The following is a 22,175-nucleotide window of genomic DNA, read 5'->3' as shown; positions in this document are numbered from 1 at the left end:
AATGGCTGCCAGATCTTGTAGAATTGTTTAAGATTGTTTGTCAAACTATATCGGATTTTCTCCATATGTAATAGAGAGGTAAGTTCTGATAGCCACGTCTTGAAGAGTGGCACTGCTTCTGACTTCCACAGCATCAGAATCAGTCTTTTTGCAATTAACATTCCATACATGACGGTGTGCTGTACTGCGATATTTTGAGGCAAAAGAGAGAGGGAGAAGCCAAAGAGTGCCACCTCCGCAAAGTGTTTGTCAATGTACAAATCTTTTAAAACTACGATGCCTTTTTGTCTGTAGGGACACACTAGAAATAGATAGAGGTACGAGTTTACTTGCAGCACTTCTTAATTTGCTGCCATATTTTCAAACAATTAATAATGATTCGATTTTTCACTTTTGTGATGGGAAGCCCAGGGGCCGGTTTTTCAAAAGTTTTAATCTGGATCAAACTGATCCAGATTAGGAAATCTCTTTTTCTGCTATCCAGGATCACGTAATCCATTTCATTTTTATGCTGGTTTTTCAAAGCAATGTGGGATTGGATTACTCTGATCCGGATTCAAACTTTTCAGGATTACCAAATCTGGATTACCTGTGGTCTAAATGGGACTATCACAATGTAGCTATGTAAAGAACAACAGGTCGAATAGTGTGGGGTCACTCCAATATGCTTTATTTGAACAGAAAATAGGACTGAACGGAACAGCAAACAAACAATATAAACATCCCCCTCCATTGTCCATTTCTTGGAAACAGGCAGTCCACTCATCTGAGACCTACAACAAATAAATAAATAAATACATACTTTACTCACAAATACATTATGGATGTTTTTAATCAATCAATCAATCAATCAAGTTTTATTTGTATAGCCCACATTCACAAATAACAATTCGTCTCATGGGGCTTTAACATTGTGTGACATCCTCTGTCCTTAACCCTCAACAAGAGTAAGGAAAAACTACTAAAAACCCTTTTCACAGGTAAAAATATGTAGAAACCTCAGAGAGAGCCACATGTGAGGGATCCCTCTCTCAGGACGGACAGAAGTGCAATAGATGTCAGGTGTAAGAAAACATCATCAGGATTTTTAGCAGCATCCATTAGGCTAAACATTTTTCAATACTATGTGTCAGGCAGTCCCGCTGCAATCACAGTCTCTGGCCAGCAGCAAGACCACGATCCAGCATCAGGATGGGATCCACTATAATCCACAGTCATTGTCCACCGCCGCCAGTTAGAATCCATTATCAGCTGCCGCCTCGGTCGTGGTCCCTCATCATCCGATGCCAACGCGACAAAGGATCCTCCATTACAACGACGATCAGCTGGCACGATACAGAATCCACCGAACTGGATCCACCATTGCGACCTCCGACACGCGATCCACAATCATAATCCATGGTGCGGCCACAGCTGTGGCCCTGCATCCGCGGGCGCTAAGGCACAGAAACTCCGGGAAAAGGGGTCAAGTTAGTAACATGTACTGATCAGATAAGAATTATCTTGATGTGATAAATATGGAGAAAAGGAAGGAGAAGCAGGAAAGAGAAGCTCCATGTGTCTTGTGTCATAAATTCCCTGTGCGTCTTAGCATCATCAGGGGTTTTTGCCATTTAATCAAATTTGGAACATCGCACTAATTAGCTCTAACTATAAGCTTTATAAAAAAGGAAGGTTTTGAGTCTACTTTTAAACGAAAAGAGCGTGTCTGCCTCCCTAACTGAAAGTGAGAGATTATTCCACAGCAGTGGGGCTTGATGGCTAAAAGCTCTGGCTCCTACTATACTTTTAGAGACTTTAGGGACAACAAGTAAACCTGAGTTCTGGGATCGGAGTGCTCTAGTAGGTTGATATGGAACTAACATCTCTTTAAGGTAAAGAGGTGCCATATCATTAAGGGCCTTGAAGGTGAGGAGGAGAATTTTAAATTCTATTCTAGATTTAACAGGAAGCCAGTGTAGCGATGCTAATACTGGAGAAATGTGCTCTCTTTTCTTAGTTCTCGTCAGGACACGTGCTGCGGCATTTTGGACCAGCTGCAGAGTCTTTAACGACTTACTGCTGGAGCCTGATCATAATGAATTACAATAGTCCAGTCTCGATGTAACAAAGGCGTGGACTAGTTTTTCTGCATCTTTTTGCGAAAGGACATGTCTGATTTTTGAGATATTACGCAAGTGGAAAAACGCGGTCCTAGAAATTACTTTTAAGTGACTATTAAAGGACAAATCAGGATCGAAGATCACTCCCAAGTTCCTGACTGTGTCATTGGAAGCAAGGGCAATGTCATCTAGCGCAGCTATATCATTAGATAATGTATCTCTAAGGTGTTTAGGGCCGAGTATTATAACCTCTGTTTTATCTGAGTTTAATAAGAGAAAATTGCGGGTCATCCAGGTTTTTATGTCCTTGAGACATGCTCGAAGTTTAGTTAATTGATTACTTTTATCAGGTTTTATTGACAAATATAACTGGGTGTCATCCGCATAACAGTGAAAATTTACCGAGTGTGTCCTGATAATGTTTCCTAGTGGAAGCATATATAATGAGAATAAAATTGGGCCGAGCACAGACCCCTGTGGGACACCATGGTTAACTTTGGTGCGCACCGATGACTCATCATTGATTTGAACGAATTGGGAGCGATCAGCAAAATAAGATTTAAACCAGTTTAAGGCCGTTCCTTTAATGTTAATTAACTGTTTTAGTCTCTCTAATAAAATTTGATGGTCAATTGTGTCGAATGCTGCACTGAGATCTAACAGAACGAGGACAGACACAAGTCCCTGATCTGAAGCTATTAGAAGGTCATTAGTGACTTTTGCCAGGGCTGTCTCTGTGCTATGATTGGTTCTAAACCCAGACTGAAAGTCTTCATATATATTATTTTCCTGGAGAAACTCACACAGCTGATTGGCTACAACTTTTTCTAAGATTTTAGATAGGAAGGGGAGATTAGATATTGGCCTGTAATTTGCTAAAACCTCTGGGTCTAGGGTGGGTTTTTTGAGTAGGGGTTTGATTACAGCTATTTTAAAAGACTGTGGTACATAACCTGATGATAATGACAGATTGATTGTGTTAAGTAACGAATTATCTATTAGGGGCAGAATTTCTTTAAGTAATTTAGTTGGAATCGGATCTAAAATACAGGTTGTTGGTTTAGAACCTGAGACTATTTTGGTAAACTGATCACGGGTGATCAGAGAGAAGCTGTCTAAATAATGGGAAGGATTCTCAGCCGTTTCTGAGATCTCTATTGTTGGGAGGGTATTAGTGCCAATTGAGGGCAGGAGATGATTGATTTTATTTCTAATAGTTAGAATTTTATCATTAAAAAAGGTCATAAAGATATTGCAATTTAGGGATCGAGGAATACTGGGTTCGGTGGAGGTGTGACTCTCTGTCAGCCTGGCTACAGTGCTGAAGAGAAACCTGGGGTTGTTTTTATTCTCTTCTATTAGTTTTGAGTAATAGGCAGCTCTTGCTTTGTGGAGAGCCTTTTTATATTCTGTAACACTACTCTTCCAGTCTAGGAGATTTTCAACACTGTTGCTGGAGCGCCACTTCCTTTCTAATTTTCTTGATATTTGTTTCAACTCATGTGTCTTGGAATTATACCACGGAGCTAATTTACTATGTTTTACACATTTCTTTTTTAGAGGCGCTATTGAGTCTAATGTTAATCGTAATGAGTCTGCAGAGCTTTCTACGAGGTGGTCAATCTCAATAGAGCTCGGGTTTTTAAAGAATTTGTTGTTTATGTCGACGGATAATACGGGTTTAAATGTAATCGGAATTATTTCCTTAAATTTAGCTACAGCACTATCAGGTAGACATCTAGAAAATGAGTTTTTTATTAGTGGCATATATTCAGATAGTGAAAAATCGAAGGTTATTAAATTATGGTCTGATAGTACTGGATTGCGCGGAAGTACTGTTAAATGTTCAATTTTGACACCGTATGATAACACAAGGTCAAGTGTGTGGTTACAACAATGAGTAGGTTGATGCACACACTGACTAAAACCAATTGAGTCTAGTATTGAAATAAATGCTACGCTCAGGCTATCTTTATTATTGTCAACATGAATATTAAAGTCACCAACAATAATAATTGTATCTGTCTTTAGGACTAGGTTTGATAAAAACTCAGGGAGTTCTGTTAGAAATTCAGTATAAGCCCCAGGAGCACGATAAACTACAGCAAATATGATTGGCTGTTGGTGTTTCCTGGATTGACGTGGAAGATTAAGAACAAGACATTCAAATGAGTTGTAGCTAAGTTTAGGTTTAGGATTAATTGATAGACTGGAGTTAAAAATAGCAGCAACTCCACCTCCTCGCCCGAGTTCCCTGGGAACGTGTGAATTTATATGACTGGGGGGAGTAGATTCATTCAAACTGACATATTCATCAGGATGCAGCCACGTCTCAGTAAGGGGCAATACATCTATATTGTAGTCTGAGACTAGTTCATTAACTAAAATAGCCTTTGAGGACAGTGATCTAATGTTTAAAAGACCACATTTGAAAGTCTTAGTTTCCTGTGTTGTTCCAGAGGTTGTGTTAATTTGTATAAGATTATTGTGAGTTCTCGCTCTGTTATTGTTTAATTTAAATAATTGAATCGGACGGTAGACAGAGACAGTCTCTATGCGGTTGGGTGACTGATCCAGAGGGAGCGCAGAGAAGTGTTTAGCACTGCAGCTCTGCTTCCTGGTCCCAACTCTGGGTTGTCATGTGATAGACTTAGTAATATTCTTAGATAAGAGAGCTGCTCCATCCCAAGTGGGATGAACGCCGTCTCTCCTAACAAGACCAGGTTTCCTCCAAAAAGTTTGCCAATTATCTATAAAGCCCACACCGTTTACAGGACACCACCTCGACAGCCAGCGGTTAAAAGACAACATGCGACTAAACATGTCATCACCTGTAGTGTTAGGGAGAGGGCCAGAGAAAACTACTGTGTCCGACATCGTTTTAGCAAAAGCACACACAGACTCAACATTAACTTTAGTGACCTCCGACATACGAAGCCGGGAGTCGTTGCTGCCGACGTGAATTACGAATTTACTGTATTTACGTTTAGTTTTAGCCAGCAGCTTCAATTTGGATTGGATGTCGCCGGCTCTGGCCCCCGGAATACAATTGACTATGGCCGCTGGTGTCGCTAATCTCACGTTTCTGAGAACCGAGTCGCCAATAACCAGAGTTTGATTCTCAGCGGGTGCGTCGCTGAGTGGAGAAAATCTATTTGAGACGTGAGCTGGTGGGTCTTTAATCGTGGGCTTTCTATGGGTGGTACTATGCCCCCTCCGGACCGTCACCCAGCCACCCTGGGCTCCCGGCTGCCCGGGGCAAGTCGAGGGACTGCTAGCTGAAGCTAAGCTAGGTGGCTTCGCTGCGGCTAGCACGGGCCGGCTAACTATAGCTAACGGGGGTTCTAAGCTGAGGAGCCGAGCTTCTAAGTTGCTAAGCCTCGCCTCCATGTCTACCAACATACTACATTTATTACATTTACCACTACTGTTAATGGAGGAGAAGGAGTAAGTAAACATGAGACACTCGGAGCAGGAGAGAGAGAACACATCGCTGCTAAAACTATGAGTGTGAGATTTAAACAGAACACAGAATCACAAAGCACCAGAGAGGAGGGGCTGGTATGTGAGGGTCCTTAACTATATACCGGTGATTTTAGCCGTAGTAGAACAGAAAGACAGTTGTGTTTAGCGGAGGAGCTAATTCAGATAGCGACTACACCACCCGTGTCCCGTGGCAATAACAGGAAGTGACGAAATGACGCAGCACGCTTACCGTAAACACTGGAGAAGATCCCACATTCCCTCACTTTAGATTCTTCTGCCTTAGCACAAAGGGAATGTCGAACTGTCTTCGCGAGTCTAACAGGGTTTAACAGGTTTCAAACAAAGATTTATTGAATTGAACTGGATAAAAAAAGGCTTAAATGTCCAATACTTAACAAAATAAATTACTTCTTAGTTCTTGTTATGAGTAGTTCTTCTTATGAGTTCTCCTTCTTCTTCATCATCATCATCTGCTTCGTCGGGCAAGAATAAGCTGTTCCTCTGCTAGATGGATCTGTACTTCTGCCCTTTCACTCTCTTTTTGCAGAAGTACCTTATAGGCGTCATCTTTCTTTGGGTGCTTTGAGCCTCTCTCTGGGGGTCCTGTGGGAACTAGGCCTTCTGGCTCCACCTGTGATTGACCTTCTCCCTCGTTTACAGGGCTGAGATTAAGAATAAATGTTTCTGAAGAAGGCTCACCATCCTCTGCAACATCTTGGATCTCATGCAGAGCTTCCGACTTTTCACCTCCAATAATATCAAGGACTATGTCTGTGTATTCACCCCTCTTATATGGGCTGTTGCCTGTTTGGCTGTTCTTGGCTTCAGCGTGGTCTTTTGTTGCCTACGTACTTTATGTACTTCCTGTTGAACAATTCAAGTGAAATTGATGAATAAATATAAATACTGTAAAATGTATGATATAAATGTTGTATTATTTAAGTAACCAATTTTAGTTACCTAGTTTTATTACTGATATCCACCATGAATCCACCCTCCTGCTGGGATCAGTTTAATCCTGATTTTTGGGATCACAATGATCCCAATCCTACCAAAAAGTTTTGAAAAACCCAAACTCAAGGTTTGATCCGGATCAACAACAAGATTAGATTACGTGATCCATCCAAATTCTGAATCCTTTTTTTCTTTTGAAATACCCAATTTCAAGATTTGATCCAATCCGATAGCCGTAATCCGATCAGATTACTTTTGAAAAACCGGCCCCAGGTGTTGAAAAAAGAAGAGCTGGGAGTGAACTGTCTTTGACATCTTTCTTTTTAATGGCTACTCAGGCAGGGGCAGAGGTGTAAAGTAACGAATTACATTTACTCACGTTACTGTAATTGAGTAGTTTTTTCGTGTACTTTGTAATTTTTTGAGTAGTTTTTGAAATGGGTAATTTTACTTTTACTCAAGTAGATTTTATCCGAAGTATTGTACTTCGCTACATTGAAAATTACATCCGTTACTGAGTAAAACAAAAACATAGTTCAGGGCGCAAGGCAATTGTCACTGCAGTGGTAGATGCTGCATAGAGTGGATGACGTTCCCTAACGTGCACATTCAACATATGAAAACTGATCGTAAAGTTCACTGTTCGTGAAAAATATGCGCGACAGGCACAACACTGCACAGGGATCTACTGCGGAGGGGCTTCAGAGCCGCGGGTTGCAGACCCCTGGCTACGGCGAAAGAGCGATTTGTTTACTGCTCCGCCGTTAAAGAAATGCGGACGTCAAAACATTAGTTATAATATTAGATCCGCCTCTTTCTCCTCCCGGTCGCGCGCCTGTTATGCCTCCGCTCCGCATCGGTGGGGCGGACCATACAGAGAATCACTGCGCTACACAGGGGCGGCCCTAGCACATTTGGTGCTCTATCCAAGCTTCACTCCTGCCCCCCCCCCCGAAAAAAAAAATTGAAAAACGGAATTGCAACTTTCAGACGGTATTTTGCCTTGTAAGACTGCATTTCATTTCAAATAAACACAACAACGATCGCAACGACATGGTGCAAGCATTCGTTTTAGACAGTGTCTCTCCTCAGGAGAAGGAAACATTACGTAACGTTTTAGCTAAACCTCAGATAATATGAACGTGTTCACCGTTCAAATTGATTATTTGTCATTAAGTTGCGTTCAGTTCAACGTTCTCATAAAAATGAACGTGTTCAATGAACGTGTTCTTTTGAACGCGTTCATGCACAACACTGCCTGAAACTGAATAGCCTACTGGCCTACCTGCCTCGGCCGTCTGCGGGTGACTCTTCAGCTGTGCTGGATTGCTGTTCACTGCAAAGTGAACCCGGATGAGCTCTACTCACCTTGAAAATCAGCTGCTGCTCAAACTCTACAAGAAGTTTGTAGACTAGTGCTCGAAAGGTGGACCAAAGTTTAACCAAAAGTTTAAATATGCAGTGGGACAGCGGCATTTTAACTTTTTATTTTAGCTGTCATGTGGTTCATGTCTTGACATGTCCTCCCAAAAGTTCTTAAATGTTGTGTTGACATGTTAAATGTTTAATGTTTGACATGTTTAATATCATTGCACTTAAATTTGTAAATGTCTCCTTTAATTAAAAATAACTGTTTTTGGATTGGATTTATGACCCCTTGTCCTTTTTTGCACTGTATAGGAGCGGCCCCCATCAAGTTGTTGGAAGTAACTAAGTAACTTTTACTTAAAGTACATTTTAAATAAACTACTTTTTACTTTTACTTGAGTAGATTTTTAGATTGGTACTTTTACTTGTACTTAAGTAAAATTTCATCAAAGTAAAGGTACTTTTACTTCAGTACAATATTTCATTACTTTTTACACCTCTGCGCAGGGGTGCTTGTTGAAATCTCCACAGGGGCCGGTTTTTCAAAAGTTTTAATCTGGATCAAACTGATCCAGATTTGGAAATCTCTTTTTCTGCTATCCAGGATCACGTAATCCATTTCATTTTTATGCTGGTTTTTCAAAGCAATGTGGGATTGGATTACTCTGATCCGGATTCAAACTTTTCAGGATTACCAAATCTGGATTACCTGTGGTCTAAATGGGACTATCACAATGTAGCTATGTAAAGAACAACAGGTCGAATAGTGTGGGGTCACTCCAATATGCTTTATTTGAACAGAAAATAGGACTGAACGGAACAGCAAACAAACAATATAAACATCCCCCTCCATTGTCCATTTCTTGGAAACAGGCAGTCCACTCATCTGAGACCTACAACAAATAAGTAAATAAATACATACTTTACTCACAAATACATTATGGATGTTTCGAACAGGTTTCAAACAAAGATTTATTGAATTGAACTGGATAAAAAAAGGTTTAAATGTCCAATACTTAACAAAATAAATTACTTCTTAGTTCTTGTTATGAGTAGTTCTTCTTATGAGTTCTCCTTCTTCTTCATCATCATCATCTGCTGCTTGGTTTGCTGTAGTCGGGCAAGAATAAGCTGTTCCTCTGCTAGATGGATCTGTACTTCTGCCCTTTCAGTCTCTTTTTGCAGAAGTACCTTATAGGCGTCATCTTTCTTTGGGTGCTTTGAGCCTCTCTCTGGGGGTCCTGTGGGAACTAGGCCTTCTGGCTCCACCTGTGATTGACCTTCTCCCTCGATTACAGGGCAGAGATTAAGAATAAATGTTTCTGAAGAAGGCTCACTTTCTGCTGTCATCACAGGCTCACCATCCTCTGCAACATCTTGGATCCCATGCAGAGCTTCCGACTTTTCACCTCCAATAATATCAAGGACTATGTTTGTGTATTCACCCCTCTTATATGGGTTGTTGCCTGTTTGGCTGTTCTTGGCTTCAGCGTGGTCTTTTGTTGCCCTACATAGCCTACCTACTTTATGTACTTCCTGTTGAACAATTCAAGTGAAATTGATGAATAAATATAAATACTGTAAAATGCATGATATAAATGTTGTATTATTTAACTAACCAATTTTAGTTACATAGTTTTATTACTGATATCCACCAAGAATCCACCCTCCTGCTGGGATCAGTTTAATCCTGATTTTTGGGATCACAATGATCCCAATCCTACCAAAAAGTTTTGAAAAACTCAAACTCAAGGTTTGATCCGGATCAACAACAAGATTAGATTATGTGATCCAATCCAATTTCTGAATCCTTTTTTTCTTTTGAAATACCCATTTTCAAGATTTGATCCAATCCGATAGCTGTAATCCGATCAGATTACTTTTGAAAAACCGGCCCCAGGTTGTAGCCGTCACCCCAGAAGGCAAGAGCTCTAAGATTTGCCGCCCAGTAGTAACGCTGGAAGCATGGCAGCCCAAATCCACCTTTCTCTCTGGGTTTTTGTAAATGAGTTTTTGATATTCTGTGAGCTTTAAAACCTCAGATAAAAGGCATTATTATTGAGTCTAATAACTTAAAGAATGACTTTGTGAGGAAAATAGGAATGTTCTGAAAGAGGAATCTTGCCAGTGAAACCATCTTGATAGCATTTATACGACCCACCATAGAGAGCCAATATCTCCTTTTAGTTTTTCCACCTTTTCATGGAAATTCAGTTTAAATATTAACTTAGGATCCTTTGGAAGAGTAACTCCTAGGTACTTCAGCTTGTCTGTAACTTTAAATGGGAGTTTATGCAGAAATTCTGCTTCATGGTTATCCCCAAGAAGCATAAATTCACTTTTTTGCCAGTTAATTGTGTATACAGAAACTTCTCCAAATTACTTTATGAGGTCTAACAGAATGGGAATAGACTGTTGAGGCTGTGTCATGAAGATTGCAACATCATCTGCATATAAGGATAGATGGTGGTCCACATCTCCCAGGTGAATGGGTTCAAGAGAGCTGTGCTGCCTGATACTAATCAGGGTTTGTTTAACCTATTTGCCACTAGGGGCTCAATACCAATCGCAAAGATGAGTGGGCTAAGGGGGCAGCCCTGGCGCGTCCCACGATGTAATGGAAATGGAGTTGACCTTTCTTGATTTGTTAGAATGGAAGAGGAAGGGTGGGCATATAAAATTTTAATCCATGAGACAAATCGGTCATTAAATCCAAATTCCTCCAATACCCTCCACAAATATGCCCACTCTATCTGATCAAATGCTTTCTCCGCATCTAAGCAGAGGACTGCCACCTTCTGATCCTTTCTGTAGTTATGGTACATTATGTTCATTAATCTTATAACATTAAAAAAGGAGAATCTACCAGGAATTAAACCAGTTTGGTCTGCATAAATAATGGAGGCCATGTGTTTGTTTAACCTATTTGCCACAAGGCAATTGGACGATAGGATGAGGTTTCAGTCTCATCTCTCCCTTCTTTTGGAATAAGTGCGATGTTGGCTTCATACTAGGAGTTTGGAAATTTTTGAGTTTCAAATGAGTGGTTAAACATCCTGAGCAAGAGTGGAGTCAGCTGTTCAGGGTATTTCTTATATAGTTCGATTCAAAAACCATCTGGGCCAGCACTTTTTTCATTGGGAAAGGATTTTATAGCATTCAGAAGCTCTTTAGCATAATGTCAGCGTTAAGCGCTTCACACGCCTCGTCATTTAATTTGGGAAGGTTCAGGTTCACCAGCCACGCAGAGGTGTCCCCTTTAGCTTTGGATGTATATAATTGTTGATAATATTCCCTGAAGCCCTTGTTTATATTGTTGGGGTCAGTGATAATGTCCCCAGATTTTGATTTGATTTTATGTATAGCTCTGCTAGCCTGCAAACCTCTCAGCTGTCGGGCTAGTAGCTTCTGGGGCTTGTCTCCAAGTTCAAATTGTTTTTGTTTCAATTTAAACAGTTGGTCCTGTACTTGAGCCGATAGTATATCGTTATATTCATACCTCAGTTTAAGAATATTCTGTAGGGGGACAGAATTAGCAGAAGATTTATAGGCAGTTTCTAGTTGCGTTAGATCCTTTTCAATTTCTAAATGGCGCGTCTTCTTTTTTTTCCTCATTGAGCTTTTCAAAAGAAATAATATGTCCTCTAAGCACACCCTTGAAAGCGTCCCATAAGGTGGAGTCTGTAACCTCTAGATTATCATTTGTTTCCAAAAAATCTGAGATCCTAGCAGAAATGAACTGAGAAAACGAGGGGTCGGAGAGAAGTGAAGGTTGGAAACGCCAACTAAAGTGCTGTTTCTTATGGTTGAGGTTAAGCACCAATGATATCGGAGAGTGATCAGAAATTAGAATATTATGATATGAGGTGGAGATCACATTTGAAATCAAGTTTGAGTCAAGCAAAAAATTGTCGATTCTAGATTAAGATTTATGTCTTTGTGAGAAAAAAGAATAATCCCTATGTGTTGGGTGTTGTAGCCTCCATATATCAACTAGATGTGTGGATAACATTAGATTATTCAAGGTTGGGTAGGAGACACGAGGCCGGCATGGCAGAGTAGGTCGCAAGCCGGGAGTACTTTGTAAACATTTGGTCAAATTCCTTCTTAAATCCGTCCAATTACATCCAACTATCAGTACTAATGCTTATCTTAACTGAGAAGATGAGGAAGACAAATAGAAAAGCAGGCCAAACGGCAGACCAACAAGTTAAAGAGACAAAACTAGCCGACACAGTTAAGCTAGCAGTGGAGCAACCGGACCCCGAGGCTAGCAACATGCTAACACTGCCGGATATGGATAGATTGCTAACGTCCATGGAAGAGCGCACTATAGCAAAACTTTCGGCTCAACTTTCGGCTGAGAGAGCTATCATCGACCAACATCACAAAATGGTAAATGGATTTGTATTTATATAGCGCTTTTCTAGTCTGATGAAGACCACTCAAAGCACTTTACAGTACAGTTTCACATTCACCCATTCACACACACATTCATACAGTGCATCTACTTGCAGCACTTTGTTATTCTATGGGGGGCTATTTAGGGTTCAGCATCTTGCCCAAGGACACTTCGGCATGCAGATGGTTCAGACTGGGGATCGAACCGCTGACCTTCAGGTTGGAGGACGACCACTCTACCCCTCAGCCACAGCCGCCCACAAAACCATTCTCCAGCTGGAAACCTCGCATAACGACATGCACACAAGAGTTGAGAGACTTGAATCCTCTTGTGCTGCGCTCTCAAAAGAAAACGAAGAGCTGAAAGTTAAACTGGATGATCTTGAAAACCGATCCAGGCGGAACAATATCCGCATAATAGGACTGCCTGAAAAAGCTGAAGGACTGCATCCCACTTCATTGACACACTGCTGAAGGAGACACTCGGTTTGGAGGCTTTCCCTACCTCGACGATCGCTGACAGGGCTCATCGAATCACCATGGTCCAGAAGAACCCAGCGGACTCCAGGCCACATCCCCTCACCGTGCAGATTCACCACTTCCAGACCAAGGAGCGCATCCTGAAGCTAGCAAGAGAGGCCACCTCCGTTTCTTTCCGTGGATCACAAAGCCTTTTTTTTCATTTTTTTCATTTTTTTTTTCATTTTTATTTTCCATTTTCATGCATCCCCCCACCCCTCGCCATCAACTCATTTCGCTATGGCTTCCCACCGCTCTCAATCGACCTCAAACCTAATTTCCTGTGCTAGACAAAATTACTTAGTTAACACTCAGTGTTGTTCCATACTTAATGCAAAAGGACTTAATAACCCAGTGAAAAGACAGAAAATAATATCCTACCTCCAACAACTAAAGGCAGATATTGCATTTGTACAGGAAACTCACTTAAAAACTGACGCGGTCAGTTACCTTAAAAGGAGATGGGTTGGACAACTTTACCACTCACAGTTTAACGTCAGAGCCAGAGGGACTGCAATCCTTATACACAAAGATATCGTATTTCAAGCAAAAGAGGTGATCGCTGACAACAACAGGAGATACGTCATTGTCATTGGGCAGTTATTCTATCTTCCTGTAATTCTTGTCAATGTTTATGCCCCAAATTTTGATGACCACAACTTTTTAACCAAACTATTCTCTGCCATACCTGCTCTTAACAACTACAACTTGATAATAAGAGTCAATTTTAACTGTGTGCTCAACCCCACACTAGACAGATCCTCAGCTAGACCGCAGGCTCTCACCAAATCAGCCAAGGTTATCAATGGTTTCTGTGCACAATCTGGTCTTTCAGACATTTGGAGATTTAAATATCCCAATAAAAAAGGCTTCTCCTTCTTCTCCAGTGTCCATCATACTTACACCCGCATTGACTATTTTCTGATAGATAACAGGTTAGTAGGGAGTGCAGGCTCCTGCCAATATCACACCATTTCTGTCTCAGACCATGGCGCTCTATCCTTCCAACTGAGTTTACCAAATTGCTTCAGAACCTCCTGCCATTGGAGGCTTAACCCACTGCTATTGGCTGATGAGGAGTTTGTAAATCACATCTCCTCTCAGATTAATTTCTTTACAGAAACTAACATTACCCCTGATGTTTCACACTCAACCATATGGGAGGCACTTAAGGCTTTCCTTAGAGGGCAGATAATTGAGTACGCCTCCAGAATAAAAAAAGCAAGAATGGCAAAACTTGAGACCATTTCCCAAGCCTTAACCGATATTGACAAACAATACGCCTCATCCCCCTCTCCAAATCTTTATAAAGAAAGACTGCGCTTGCAGACAGAATATGATACACTGACCACAGACAAAGCCACTTATCTACTCACCAGGGCCCGTTATAATATTTATGAATCTGGTGATAAGGCTGGCAAACTGTTAGCCCAGCAAGCCCACCAATCCGCCTCCTCTCGCCTCATACCTAAGGTTCATGGGGAAAATGGTGAGATTGTGACCAGCCATTTGGGGATTAACAAGGTCTTTAAACAATACTACAGTGACCTATATAGTTCTGAACAGGACGAAAACTCCCCAAAAATTGAGAGCTTCTTCGACAAACTCACATTTCCCTCTATCCCTCCAGAGCACAACTCTCCACTTGGGGGAGAGATCTTAAACACAGAAATCTTAGAAGCTATTAAATCGTTAAAATGCAATAAAACACCTGGGCCTGATGGCTTTACCTCAGATTTCTATAAAAAATTTGCACCTGAACTATCTCCACTGCTTCAAGCCATGTTTAATGAATCCTTGTCGTCTGAAGAGCTTCCACCAACCCTACGACAAGCTGCTATTACAATTATCCCTAAAAAAGATAAAGAACCGCTACAGTGCGCTTCTTATCGCCCTATCTCTTTACTGAATGACGATTATAAAATTCTGTCTAAAATCCTGGCTGCTAGACTGGAGAAGTTACTACTAGAGACGAGCCGGATACTCGGCTGAAACGAGTATCCGGTACGGATAAAGCACTTTTGCCGATCACGAGTATAATACGAGTAATCGGAGTCATTATCTGTGCTTGGACTGAATGAAAATCCTCACACAGCGTCACAGCGCTCCTCCCGTCACACACGGCTCTGCTCACTCACTCACAGAACAGCTCTCTGTCTCTCAGTCACTCAGGTTCACTGCGCATCGGGACTGTTCCATAGGCTCAGTCAAGGAAGCAGAAATGATTCGTTCATTTCCCGACTGGGTCTTCGGGTACGAGTCTTTGGAAAAATTTTCACGAGACCTGCATTGGCTCAGTAGAGGAGCGCTAGAGATGTAGCGAGGGACGTTCACTGTCTCCCGGAGAAATTAACACTCTGTGTTTTAGTATAGAAAGACGTGAATTATATTTGTTCACAAGTCATAATGACTCGTTTTGTTATTTTCACTTTACATTTACACTTAATTTACAGTAAAGAAAACCTCTATTAAATACAGTACAACATGACAGTTTGTATGGTTTGAAATTGTCATTTATTATCACACTGGCATTTAATTATCACGGCAAACAATTACACTGCACTAAACTTTAAGTGTTAATGTAAAGTGAAAATAACAAAACCAGTCTGTGAGTTTTCAGGCATAGTGCGAGGTGGACTTATTCACAAATGATCCCTTTATGCTGATGACTTGCTATTATATATATCTAACCCTATAACGGCAGTTCCCTCAATTGTCAATACTCTAAATCAGAGGTCTTCAACAGGGGGTCCGCGACCCCTAGGGGGTCCGCGGAGGTACAGCAGGGGGGTCGCAAATTTTTTTTTTTTTTTCACGAATTTAAATGTCTTTCAATACACATTAACATGCATCCAACATATTGTGAGGCTTATTTGACCCTCTGCCTGACAACCACCATCCATCCAAGATTAGATAAGTTGTGTGCTACCCATCAGGGTCCGACATCTCACTAATGTGGGAGTATGTGTGCCATCCACAGATAGCTTGAGGATTCACTGTCTCTTCTACATGTATGTTAAAAATAAAAACATGAATATGTGAATTACTTTAATAGCTCAGTGTTGTATGCAAGATGTACAGTTGGTACGGAAAGTATTCAGACCCCATTTAAATATTTCACTCTTTGTTTTATTGCAGCAATTTGCAAAAATCAAAAAAGTTCATTTTATTTCTCATTTATGTACACTCAGCACCCCATCTTGACAGAAAAAAACAGAAAAGTAGAAATTTTTGCAAATTTATTAAAAAAAGAAAAACTGAAATATCACATGGTCATGAGTAAATGGCTGCAATGAAATAGAGTGAAACATTTAAAGGGGTCTGAATACATTCCGTACCCACTGTATGTTTATAAAAGGCAGTGGTATGGCCACCCTGTACCTTGCACATGTTTAAATTAAAAACATGAATATATATGAACCCGTGTTGTATTTGAATAGCTTAGTATTGAATGCACAATATCAGGGTAGTTATGTTTATACATGGCACTAGGCCCAGTTTAATATAAAACACAATTTTATACAATATATATAGTAGGGGGTCCCTGCTCCATCTCATCACCTGTTTGGGGGTCCTTGGCCTGAAAAACGTTGAAGACCCCTGCTCTAAATAATTTCGGGAAAATATCTGGCTACAAAATTAATCTCCAGAAGAGTGAAATGTTCCCTCTCAATCAGGCTGCCTCTCAAATTTCCCCATCACATTTCCCACTCAAAGTAGTTAAGAAGGGATTAAAATACCTTGGAATAGAAATCACACCCACTTTTTCACTGCTATTTATAAAGAACTTTGGAGTGCTCCTTGAAATGTGTAAACAAGATATGGTGAGATGGTCCAGCCTGCCGCTCTCCTTGGTCGGTCGAGTTAACCTAATTAAAATGATTGTATTACCAAAATTTCTTTACCTCTTCCAAAAGATTCCCATTTTGATAAGGAAAAAGTTTTTTAAAACTTTGGACCATTGCATAGCGTCTTTCATCTAGAATGGTAAATCACACAGGATTAAAAGGCAATCACTTGAGAGACCCAAGGGGCTTGCTGGCTTGGCTTTGCCCAATTTTATACATTATTACTGGGCCTGTAATATCCAGAAAATATTGTTCTGGATGGAGGACTATGCACAGGCGGCCCGGTCCACTTGCGCTCTGTCTTATGCGCTCCGTCCCCTCCGACCCCACATACTCGATTCTTCCCCAACCCAATTGTTCTTAACTCAGTTAGAATCTGGTCGCAGTTTAAAAGACATTTCAACCTGTCTATAATGTCAATTCACACCCCAGTTGCCAATAATTATAATTTCCCACCCTCTACCTTGGACTCAGCTTTTATAATCTGGACGGCAGATTTGGATCATTCGCACAACTCTCTGAGAAGTTCAACCTGCCAAAATCACATTTTTTTAGATATCTCCAAGTAAGACATTTGTGCAGAAAAACATTGCTTCATTTCCAAATTTACCAGCAGATAACGCAACTGACAATCTTCTCATCTTGTCTCCACACTGTTAAGGGCTTAATTTCAGTCCTTTACAATCAAATCTACAGCATCTCCCCCCAGTCACTGCAAGAAACTAGAACACTTTGGGAAGAGGACCTAGGGGAGGTAATGAGAGAGGATCAGTGGCAGGCTGCGCTCAACTTAGTACACACATCATCCCCCTGCGCTAGACACAGCCTAATTCAACTGAAAATCATCCTGAGAGTCCACTGGACCTGGGCTAAACTTGCCAAGATCTTCCCTGATGTTGACCCCTCAAGCCTCAAGTCAACCAGCTGAACGTACATATGTTCTGGTCCTGTCCTCTCTTCAGAAAATTTGGGGGAGACATCTTTCATGCTTATTCTAAAATGTTTGGTGCAGTCATCCCTCCAAACCCATTATGTGCCATTTTTGGTTTTACTGATGAAACTCGTCCTCTTAAAGGCAGGGCCCATATTGTCATAGCTTTCACCTCTCTGCTTGCCAGACGTCTGATACTACTCTTATGGAAGGAGCAAACACCTCCCACATTCAGTAGATGGATTAGAGACACCATGTCTTTCTTGAAACTGGAGAAAATCAGATATATTTGAAAGGTTCCATACAGAGCTTTGAGAGAACCTGGATCCCCTTCTTGTCGTACTATGAGAGCATACAAAGCCCACTACAAGAGGAAGATTAGATGGCAACCCCTCCCCTCTTTTATTTTTATTTCTTTTAAAATTTATTTACCTATTTATAGATTTATTTTATTTTTTATTTTTTTCTTTAATTTAATTTTCCTCTTTCTTTCTTTTCTATGCTTTGTCTTGCAGCAGTGATGTATGCAATTGTATTGTATTGTATTGTAATAATCTAATATTCCTATATATATATATATATATATATATATATATATATATATATATATATATATACCACCAGATCCTGATCTCATCCCTTCAGGACCTGGGTATCTCAGGCTCTGCCCTCTCCCTGCTCTCTTCCTACCTCAACGAACGCACTTATCGGGTAACTTGGAGAGGATCTGTTTCTGAACCTTGTCCTCTCACTACTGGGGTCCCTCAAGGTTCGGTCCTGGGTCCTTTCCTCTTTTCTTTGTACACCAACACTCTCGGCTCTGTCATTCACTCACATGGCTTTTCCTACCATAGCTATGCTGATGACACCCAACTAATCCTGTCTTTTCCCCGATCAGAAACACAGGTAGCAGCACGAATCTCTGCCTGTCTGACTGACATCTCTCAGTGGATGACCGCTCACCACCTGAAGATTAATCTTGACAAGACTGAAATACTTTTCCTTCCAGGGACAAACTCTCCCACCCATGACCTGACTATTAACTTTGACAACTCCGTGCTGACCCCCACTCAGACTGCTAGGAACCTGGGTGTGACACTCGACTGCCAACTCTCCCTTTCTGCCAACATTACTGCAACAACGCGGTCCTGTAGATTCATGCTTTACAACATCCGGAGAATACGCCCCCTTCTCACTCAGAAGCAGTGGCGGTTCGTCATACAGGGCGCTGGGGCGCCGCCCACCCTACAATTTTGAGATGAAAAAAAAAAAAAAAAACATTATATATCAAATAATTTAATAAGAAATGTACTGTTTTAAAGCGTTAAATGTGTGCCGGAGACCGTAAGCCCCTGTCAAAAACCACTTAATATATTATATTTGGTAATATATTTGCCATTCGTTATCACTGAGAGAGAAGCCACTCCTCCCTGTGGGCGCCGGGCAAGTGGAAGTCTATGGAAGCCAACAAAAGGGGCAGGAACATTTGAGCAAGGACAGCTTCTCAATGGCGGATGACAGTTCGAGCCATGGGCGCACTTCACTTGCGCCTACAGCCAATGAAAGGGTTTCTTATACATCATGCTGACAGGACTGTCCAATCAGAGACCTTATCACTGATCTACAGGAGCTGCATAGTTAGCAGATACTTTTAATCTGCACGGAGGTGCAGCTCCGGTCCCGGAGCACTGAGTGAGACAGGTAGAGGACAGACAGTGGACAGATAGAATCATTGTTGTTTACTGTGTCGTGTGTGTAGTTTTATTGATCAGTAATAATCAGCTGAAATTTTTACCCACATGTTAACGTGCATGGGGACGTGCTCCTCCGGGACCGTCCCGGTCTCGGTCACCTCCCGGAGCACCGGAGCACCTCCCCGGGTGCACCTCCCTCCGGTGCTCCGGAGACCGGGACGTGTCCGGGGACGTCCCGGTCTCGGTCACCTCCCGGAGCACCGGAGCACCTCCCCGGGGACCGGGACGACCGGAGCACCTCCCGGAGCACCGTGCACCTCCCCGGGTGCACCTCCCTCCGGTGCTCCGGAGACCGGGACGTGTCCGGGGACGTCCCGGTCTCGGTCCGGGGACCGGGACCGGAGCACCTCCCGGAGCACCGGAGCACCTCCCCGGGGTGCTCCGGGGACCTCCGGAGACGGTCCCGGAGGAGCACGTTCCCGGCTGACGTCCCGGACCGGAGGTCCCCGGAGCACCCCGGAGTTTTTTTTTTCTCATTGCGGTGGGCTATTTAAACCGCGCCGCCCAAGTGCGCCCCCCCCCAAAAAAATGTCACCAGCCGCCACTGCTCAGAAGGCGGCGCAGGTTCTGGTCCAGGCCCTGGTCATCTCACGCCTCGACTACTGTAACTCCCTCCTGGCAGGTGTACCTGCTACTGCCATCCGACCTTTGCAGCTCATCCAGAATGCAGCAGCTCGACTGGTTTTTAACCAACCTAAATTCACTCGCACTACTCCGCTCCTCCGCTCCCTACACTGGCTACCAGTGGCTGCCCGCATCCGGTTCAAAACACTAGTACTCGCATACCATGCTGTAAACAGATCAGGTCCAGTTTACATCCAGGACATGGTCAAACACTACACACCAGCACGTTCTCTCCGCTCTGCTTCAGCTAAACGACTCGTTCCTCCTTCACTGCGAGCTAAACACTCATCAAAATCACGACTGTTTGCTGTCCTAGCTCCTAAATGGTGGAATGAGCTCCCACTCGACATCCGGACATCTGAAAGTTTACACATCTTTCGCCGAAAACTAAAAACACACCTCTTCCGACTGTACCTTGAATAAAAAAAAAAAAAAAAAAAAAAACTAACCACTTTGGTAGCACTAAAATGGCACTTACTTATAGCACTCTGTAGTTTTGCTTTATTTCGAAGAAATTTTACTGTCTTGATTCTTGTTGTTCTTGGTTTGTACCCTCAGGGTTGAATGCACTTATTGTAAGTCGCTTTGGATAAAAGCGTCAGCTAAATGAAATGTAATGTAATGTAATGTAATGTAATATACATTCTATGTACTTCTGCTGCATGGGGTAGGCTGGCCGGGGGTGGGTGGGTAGTATTGTGGGTAGGGGTATATCCATCAGATTTGTGTTTATAATTGTATAATTGTATTGAGTACCCAAAGAAAACCAATAAAAAGTTTTAAACAGATTATTCAAGGTTGTGGAGGCAGCAGAAGGCACCAGGTTTGTTTGGGCTGATCTATCCAGAAAATCGTCGACCCCTCGACCTTATTGAAGACCTTACAGAAAAAATCTGGGTCATCAGAATAGGGACCATATACATTTAAAAGTGTGACATGGTGTGAGTAAATGTGGCCCGTCACTATAATATATCTGCCATTTGGGTCACACGTGGTGGAAACATGTCTAAATGGGATAGTTTTGTTAATCAAAATAGCCACTCCACGAGCTTTACTGCAGAATGTAGACTGGAAGATTTGATTGACCCAGCTGCATCTAAGCAACTTTGCTCTAGTGGGCTTAATATGAGTTTCCTGTAGGAATATAATGTCTGCAGCTAAGGACTTCAAATGAGAGAATACTTTTGCCCTTTTAATTGCATGCCCCAATCCACCGACATTCCAACTATCAATCAATCAATCAATCAAATTTTATTTGTATAGCCCACATTCACAAATAACAATTCGTCTCATAGGGCTTTAACATGGTGTGACATCCTCTGTCCTTAAACCTCAACAATAGTAAGGAAAAACTACTAAAAACCCTTTTAACGGGTAAAAATATGTAGAAACCTCAGAGAGAGCCACAAGTGAGGGATCCCTCTCCCAGGACGGACAGAAGTGCAATAGATGTCAAGTGTAGGAAAACATCATCAGGATTAAAGTTTTTAGCAGCATCGATGAGGGTAAACAAGGATCCTCCATTACCACTACAATCATCTGGCACGATACAGAATCCACCAAACTGGATCCACCATTGCGACCTCTGACGCGCGATCCACAATCATAATCCATGGTGCGGCCACAGCTGTGGTCCTGCATCTGTGGGGGATAAGGCACAAAAACTCCGGGAAAGGGGTCAAGTTAGTTACATGTACTGATGAGATAAGAATTACTTAGATGTGATAAGTATGGAGAACAGGAAGGAGAAGTAGGAAAGAGAAGCTCCGTGTGTCATGTGTCATAAATTCCCTGTGCGTCTTAGCGTCATCAGGGGTTTTTGCCTTTCAAAAATGTAAAATCAATTTTACAATGATACAGGCCGAACTTGAGGCTACACTGAGGCTCAAGGTAAATCTGACTGGCTACTGGTTTTTATGGTAGTACGATGAAAACCATGTTCTACCGCACTAATTAGCTCTAACTATACGCTTTATCAAAAAGAAAGGTTTTAAGCCTACTCTTAAACGAACAGAGCGTGTCTGCTTCCCGAACTGAAAGTGAGAGATTATTCCACAGCAGTGGGGCTTGATGGCTAAAAGCTCTGGCTCCTACTCTATTTTAGAGACTTTAGGGACGACAAGTAAACCTGAATTCTGGGATCGAAGTGCTCTAGCTGGTTGATATGGTACTAACATCTCTTTAAGGT

The 22,175-nt window shown here is 41.9% G+C and overlaps 1 long non-coding RNA gene across 1 annotated transcript; it reads right to left on the bottom strand.

Annotated features, from left to right (window-relative positions):
• Positions 1–8,679: 8,679 nt before the first annotated feature.
• LOC133023505 (uncharacterized) lies at positions 8,680–9,010 on the bottom strand. Its single transcript, XR_009683065.1, has 2 exons — positions 8,944–9,010; positions 8,680–8,803 (listed from the first exon to the last, which is right to left on the bottom strand). It is a non-coding gene; the product is annotated as an uncharacterized LOC133023505 (long non-coding RNA).
• Positions 9,011–22,175: the final 13,165 nt, after the last annotated feature.

This window comes from Limanda limanda, chromosome 17 (assembly GCF_963576545.1).
Source record: "Limanda limanda chromosome 17, fLimLim1.1, whole genome shotgun sequence".
Lineage (NCBI taxonomy): Eukaryota > Metazoa > Chordata > Actinopteri > Pleuronectiformes > Pleuronectidae > Limanda > Limanda limanda.
The sequence above is the reverse complement of the archived record's forward strand: the minus strand, read 5'-3'. Positions and strand labels throughout refer to the sequence as shown.